Genomic DNA, 7,758 nt, shown 5'->3' with positions numbered 1-7,758 from the left:
TTTTCCTATAAAATGTTTAGCATCAGACTGACATCTTAATATCTTGACGATTTTTTGCACTAACTTTTTGGCATCGGTCTGGCATACACATATAGACAAGCCATAATGAATGAAAACATCAGAGCACTATCCTTCCTGACCACCGCCCCAGGTAGTATTCGTTTGCCATTTCCCGTGCAATAATTATGCACGCCAACAAACACAACTTTGCAGTTAAATCTCTCGATGTGTACCTACCAGAAATTGCATATATGACGCCTAAATGCTTTCAGAAAACCCTCCTTGTTAACAAATGCCTACTAACAGTGGTTTGGGAGCCTCTTATTGGGAGTAAAAATGCATGGGAACTGGGCATGAGGTTGATATAAGGTGAATGTAATGGTATTGCATGCATTTCCAGAAAATTGCAGTGCCCTATTCTTGATCTTGCTGTTACTTTCTCTTTTTATAGAGTCAATGGAAAATGCTTGCTCTAATTATTGGCGGGTAGTTCCACTTTAGGCTAAGGTTTCGGTTATAAATAGCTAAGGTTTCGGATATAAATGTGCAATGGTTGTTCACATTACACATTGCCGCTGTGTTTCTGAGTGATGTCATTTAGAGGTATGTCAGAGTGATGTCATTTAGCATTTAGAGGTATTAGAAAAATATAATTTAAGAGATTGCTTATTGTTTGACGAAAACACGTTTCATTGCATCATAAACCATTCAGAAATGCGTCATAATTCGGCATATCACAAATTAATGACAATTCTAACAAAAAAAAATGGAGGGGCACTTGAAGTAAGCCTTATGGGTATGACGCGATAGCTTTAATGGGTTAGCGCCCGTATGTGCGGAATTGGCCATTCTCGAATTTACGCGTACATTCATATATCCCTGGGAGTTCTCATACCATTCTTGGCGGAGTGGTGCAGGGGTTAAGTGATGGCTATGCGATGGCAGGTGCTGCCATCGGTAGGGCTTGTGCAACCGACAGGTTGTCCTCCTGGGCAACTTCTCGCGAGTCGCGACCAGTCATAAATTTAACTGTCACCTGTCATGGTGGTCAGTTTGCTCACAATCCGGTGGGCAGGTTGCGATGACGCCAGAAGGTCATGTAACCTAGGGGGTTCACCAAGGTTGCTTCGATGATTTTTCTCTCACGACGCCGACGACACCGACGACGGTGACCATGCCGTATTTTCTGCGCAACGGGAGCCTTAACGCTATCGCGTTAGAACGCATCATGTTTTAATGACAAACAAAAGGGCCAGTTTCTATCACCAATGCCTCAGAAACTCAACTGTGAAGTGATCGAAAATACCTGATATGTATGATGCCCAACTTCGTTGATGTTCATCAAAAACGCGTCACGCATTTATGTAAGGGATGCACGATACGGGCTAGTGGCGTAGTTTGCATGCCAGTTGTGAGCAAACGACAGACAGAGCGGTTTATAAATCAATGCGTAATGTTGCCTTAGGTTGGTGTTTTCAAGTGCAAGTTTATCATCCATGTTATTTTTTCTTATAACGACAGCTGTTAATGCCTCAACTCCCTGCATCATGGTCTCGACGTCGTCGGCGCCCGGAGAGACGAAGAGGGTACGAGGGAGGTGCTCATAGGCAGAGGGACCAAGTGGCGAGGAGAGGAACGAAGAACTGGTCATTGGTCGGCACCAGGCGCAGGCAAGCGCGAACCTCTTCGTCTTGTCATAAGCTTTGCGGTGTGCGCAACTTCGTCTTTCTTATCAGCATTCTTATGTGTAACGTGCCTGTTCTGCGTCGGATGGCCACGGCCGATAACAGACCGCACTGCTGAACAAGAGATGCGACGTGCTCAAGGCTGGGGTGGAAGTAGTGAGCCCGTCAGGATCCCACACTTCGGTCAGCCCAGAATGTGAGGCGAATACGCGTAGGTGGTCAAGACGCGTTCTGCAGAGTCCGCAGCAACTTGTATGCGGCGTGAAGGCATGCATGGCGTTTGACTGCGAAGCTGAAACAACGTGATTCCAGCCTCAATACACCTCAGTGCGTATCGCACAAGCCAAAGCAAGGAGAAATCGGAGAGAAGCGGAAGCCGAAGGAGCCTTGGAGGCGCTTTATACAAGCAATTCCAGAACAACTGGCTTAGCTTTGGTTGCAGTTATTTGCGTGTTGTCTTATGTGGCTCCGCTACCACCTTCCCTTATAATAATGATCTATAGACCGTCTATAGACAAAAGTCTACTAAAAATGTGCGGCCATAAATCTATAAATTCTCTATAGACTGTCCATGCCATTTGTATTGCCTATAAATATTTGTCTACAGACAGTCTATAGACTTTATAGACAGAAGTCTATAGGCACTCTATAGACTGTCTAAAGCTTTTTTTGTAAGGGATAAGGCATTAAAATCGGCTTGCCACTGTACGTTGCGAGTGAGAGAGAGAGAGAGAGACTCTTTAATGAAATGCAGAGAATTTAGCCGGCGTTTGGCTTCCCTGATTACCGACTTCATAACATTCCAACTGTGTCCCAGCGTTAGCTGGAACCCGCATCAGATTCCATTAGCCATATCAGTGCTCTACTTCTGGAGTTGTGGAAGCTTCTCTGATAGAAACAGCGGACAAATGAGCGTCGTAAGTGCATCACCTCTCGGACTCGCAAAGAAGGCCAACACTGACTGAAACCAAGAAAAGAATTACGGAGCGTCTTTTTTTTGTGGCAATAATGAGTGGAAAATTATTTGTGAAATCCTTTCATTGCTGAACGGTAATTTATTATAAAGTAGAAGAAAAAACTGTTGGCGGTTTAGCATTGCTAACCACGAAATATTGACCGAAAGCAGGTTTTTGTAGGTAAACACCAACACCACGTACCTGAAAGCGCAGTTAAAAACGCGTTTCCTTGACTTGCGCAAAGATGAAAGTTGATGACGATGCCACGTGCAATTCAGAGCGCGAGAGTGTGTTACAATTTAAGACAAGGCATGACCGGCTGCGGCTCTCGTGCAGTGGCCAGAGCTGTTGTTCTGTTCACGCCGCCGCGAGTTCGAAACTCAGTCGCGGCAATATTTTATTGCGTAAGCAATACTGCGCCAGGTTTCGAGCCGTCGCGTAGCTCCCGGCGGTGGCCACGGTTGACCTTCAGCCGCAGCGAGGTCAAACAGATGGAGCGCCGTTGCCATAGCAACCGTTTCAGCCGCGCTCCACCAGGCTCCACGCTGCTTACGCAACTTGCCCGGTTTAACCAGAGCTAAACCTCAGCTAATTTTTATTTTATTTCACCAGGCTGGACAGTCACCCTCAAGGTCATGTTTATTTCCCTCCATTTCCTGCATCACGTGACTAACTTCAGAGGCTTCACAACACACCGACTTTTTCCAGGTTAGAAGTCCAATAGTGTTTTCGCACTGAAACGTCCACATGCCGCTGGTGGGATCCGAACCGACGACCTCCGAATTTCGCGCTCGGTGCTCTACCAACCAAGCTGCATTGACGGCTGTCCAGTCTTCTACTTTCGGATGTATTTATGCATTGCGTGTAAGCGAACCTTGAGAGTGTTCACCAGCGCCACCCTATTCCGTATTACCGCGAGTGTCACGTGTATAGTGATCGAGCACTGAGAGCGAAAGCAGAGCGAGAACCCATTTATGGGTCCAATGGCATTAAGACTGACGGAAAAGGGGGCCTCGCTAAACTGTTGAGCTCACACGGGAAGGAATTGAAGGACCCGTCCAGACATACACACGAAGAAAGCCAACAGTCACTGAATCCAAGGAGCATTAGGGAGGGCCTTTTTTTTTATTTTGTGGTTTCGTACATTGGAAAATTATTGGTGTAATTATTTTATCGCTGTAAGATAGCTGACTACAAATTATAAAAAACAACAACCACGTACCGCTGGCAGGATCCGAACCCACAACTTCGAATTTTGCGTCGGGTCGTGTGGTTACTAAGCAATGGCGGCGGCTGACCAGTCTCTACTTGTATTTATGTTGCATGTAGCCTAAGCTTGAGAGTAGTCACCAGCGTCACCTTCATTCACAGCGGCGGATGTAGTGCGTCCTGTATGACCGCGAGTGCCATTTGGACGCGGTCCAGTTATAATTATTTGTTCTTTATTAATAAAATAACATTGGAAGGAAAACATGTTGCTAGTCGTGGCATCTGCCACCGAAACCTGAAGCACCTGAGCTGCGGCTAGCCTGAAAAAAATGAGCGGAATAGGATAGGGAGAAGGAAAGAAAAAGAAGAGATCGATGGAAAGAAAGGATAGGGGGCTTAGTCGAACGTTGACCTCAAAAAACGAGCGTGACATGATGGAAGTGCGAATGCGGGTAGTGGATGGTATTAAAATGATCCCGTGCCTGCTTGACGGTAATTATTTTTTTATGATTATGATGATCCATGCGTATAAATACCCCCTCCCTTCGATATTCAATGAAGAGTTCCAAATTTTCGCTGTGTCGTATGTCATTGTGCTCCTTATGTTTACTATGTAGCGCATACGTTTGGGAAGTGTATTCAACCCACTGGCCTCTGTGTTGGCATTGCGTTCAACGCACGCTGGCCGTTCCCAGATTCAAGCTGACACTTCTGTGGTCCCAAAACTGATATATTGCAACTGCTTACTTTACTGGAGGACGATGAACAGCCTTTAGGCAGGAGTGTGAAAGATTTGATTGAAACTCCAGCACTGCTGGTCAGCATATCGCGCATTAAAGAGTGTCTTGTCGTCATAGCTTCCTCGGGAAGCAAGGGGTTTGCCAGCCATCCTAGAATTTCTTGATCTGAAGGAAACTTGTGTCCTCATCTGCGCCAGGAATGAGTGAGTGAGTGAGTGAAAAACATTTATTGTCCAACAGAATGAGACTACCTCACCCAGACCTCCCCTGTCCCATACCCTCAGTTGAGGGAGGAGGATCAGGAGAGATCCGGCCGCATGGGGTAGTCGCGTCAGATGCTGGCCGGGATCTCTTGTATCCCGGCGGCCTCTTCAGCCAGTCGGACGGCGGTGAGCTGGAGCTCAGGGTCCGAGCTCCGGAGCAAGGTCTCCCAGGCGTCTCTACTATTAATGTTCTTCGCCCTGCCTGGGGATTGGCTACACTCCCATATTATGTGGTCGAGGGACCCTCTCGCTCCGCACTTCTTGCACTTATCGTCTTCTATTTCAGGAATTATATGTTTGCATAGAATTGGGTGTGGGTAGACATCTGTTTGTAGACGCCTCCACGCCACCGCCTGTTGATTGTTGAGTGTTATGCTAGGCGGGGGAAAGTACCTGCGATGTTGTCTATAATATTCTGTAACTTCCTGACAGGAAATTAGTCGCCCTTCTCTCCCGTGATCTACGAGCGGTGGACCGTCGTGTGCAGCTCGGTGGTAGAGATCTCGAGCCACCTCGTGGGCCGCCTCGTTGCCACGGACAGATTCGTGCGCGGGGGTCCAGATTATATTGATTGTTCTATTCAATGTCGCTTGTCTTAAAATTTTGGCAGCGAGGGGAGAGGCTCTCCCTCTACTAAAATTTTGGACTGCAGCTTTGCTGTCGCTTATGACGTATTTAGCTTTGGAACCGACGCAAGCTAGTGCTATTGCGACCTCCTCCGCCGTCTCAGTGTTTGTCCCTAAGACGGTTGCGGCCGTGATGGGGCTACCCGCTCCGTTCACTACCGCGACGGTCGTGTACTGACTATGTATATCACCCAGAATTTAAATCAGAAAGAGCAGCTATGGCACAAGTTTTTATATGCTGTACTGCCGTATTGAGTATCACTCTTCCCCCACAACGATTTCTGCTCTAATGCGTACAGGCTACGTTCATCCGACAAGAAAAATTGTTTATAAACTGCTAGTCACGCCCTGACAATGAGAAATTGCTTTTGTTTAGTTCGCTGTCTCGTTGGCAAGGCGGTCAGGAGCCCACATAAAGAACTCAGTTTAGTAGACATGCAAACCACTAGGCGTAGACAGCTTTGCTAGTTAGTGGTTTCTAATAGTACGCCTCATTTTTTCAGTGCCCATAAGAAACGCGGTTAGACGGAGGATAGACACCACGGACGCGAAAGTAAACACTACCCATCGTCCGTGGTGTCTAGTCTTCCTCCCTCTGTCTGTGTGTTTTACGTGCACTGGAATGATGAGGCATAGTGTTACAAACGACGAACTAGCTGTCTACGCTGAGTGATATCCTTTCTGGTACATTGGGCCCTGTCCTCCCTCCTTTTATGCGTGCAAATCCTTCTTCAACTCTTGTCCAGCGTCTGTGTGGTCTATTCTTCCTCTTTCCGCGTGTTTGATGTGAGCTGGAAAGCTGAGACATGGAAACCTAGAATGACGAAAGGTAGTAAAGCGAGCTGGCTGGCAAGCTACAGCCTTGAAGTGCGTAAGCCTCCTTGTCAGTACTGTGGCGCCTTTTTGCACTGCGTGGTGATATAACGCACCGTCCTCATTCTGACGACCACACTGTATTAGAAATGCCCATCGTCAAACAAGATGACACCTACCATAGTAACTCAGAAACCATGACGTCAAAGAATCAAAGAAAGTAAAAAAAAACTCACACACTAATTCGCAACTGGAAGATTCGTCACGTCGCAAACTCACTTTCGGGGGCAGTTCCCATCGCTGCAGCGCTTTCTTTCTTCCCGGGAACCTCTTCCCAAACACACCACAGCGTAGCGCTGGGTCCCATTTCTCTTCCTGTCCGCATACCTACCTTCGCAGTGCGTAAGGGGGAAAAAGTCAAAAGAAACCACTTCCCCGCGCGAGAGTCATATGTAGTGGAGCACGTATCTCCATGACCAATACTTTTAGAGCGAGGCGTGAACGTAGCCTACGGTCGAAAAGGAAAGTAGGAGGAAAACACACCGTGGGAATTCACGAAGGAAGAGGGCAGCCCGCAGCGACCGCATTCCACAGTGCACGGTTTGATAAGATTTGATACGCGGAGCTGCAGCGCGGCTTCTGGTTTCCATCGGACCCCGACGTGGGAGAGCCCTGCCTTCAGGAGCCCTCTGCCAGCAGGCGTGAAGAGATAGGTCAAGAAGGTCACGTCCTACCAGGAGAGGAATTGTTCACTCGCCTAAGGCTCCAGCAAAGGCAACGCAACTCGAGCGCACCACTTTCGACGCGGCCCGGGCGATACTGCACACAGGCTAGGGCTGTTACACGTTCTTTCGGTCTAGAGAAGACCACGCACGAATGCGGTACCAACCCGGTCATTCTTGAGTCGGCCGCTAGCAGCGCAAGTTAGTCCTATGCTTCGGTGGAGCGATTAAGGCGTTGCTCGGCTGTGGTCCGGGGGTCAGGAGTTGGATCCTACGTCACGGTGGCCGGCATTTCGATCGGGAAAGAATGCCAAAGGCAGCCGCTTCACAGGGGCTACAATTACCCTTCGGTGGCGGTTGTTTCCTAGAGAACAGGCAGGAGGGGAGATAACATCCAAGAACGTTCCCGGCACAGCGTTCACTTAGTCGCTCACTCGATCGACGAAGCTGGAAGGCATTGTCGCGTTACGCATTTCAAACTCGCGGTAGTTCAGCTGTTAGGGGACTTGCTGACGCACGTCACGTCTGTTTTGAAAGCAGTTGGTCGCCTCCTCTCTCACTACGATGTCTCTAGCATTGCACGCCGCGCTAGTATCACGTGCGACCCAATCAACTAGGTCAGCGCAGGAACTTCCGACACACAAAGGGTCGCAACACTTTATGCAATAACGCCGCGTTCAATCAGCGACGCAATGCAGTGAAGCAGTGGCTGAAGTGCTGTTCCGTTTGCACAAACAGTAAAAC

This window comes from Amblyomma mixtum, chromosome 1 (assembly GCF_055824585.1).
Source record: "Amblyomma mixtum isolate Tamu chromosome 1, ASM5582458v1, whole genome shotgun sequence".
Taxonomy (NCBI): domain Eukaryota; kingdom Metazoa; phylum Arthropoda; class Arachnida; order Ixodida; family Ixodidae; genus Amblyomma; species Amblyomma mixtum.
This window is presented reverse-complemented; position numbering follows the sequence as displayed.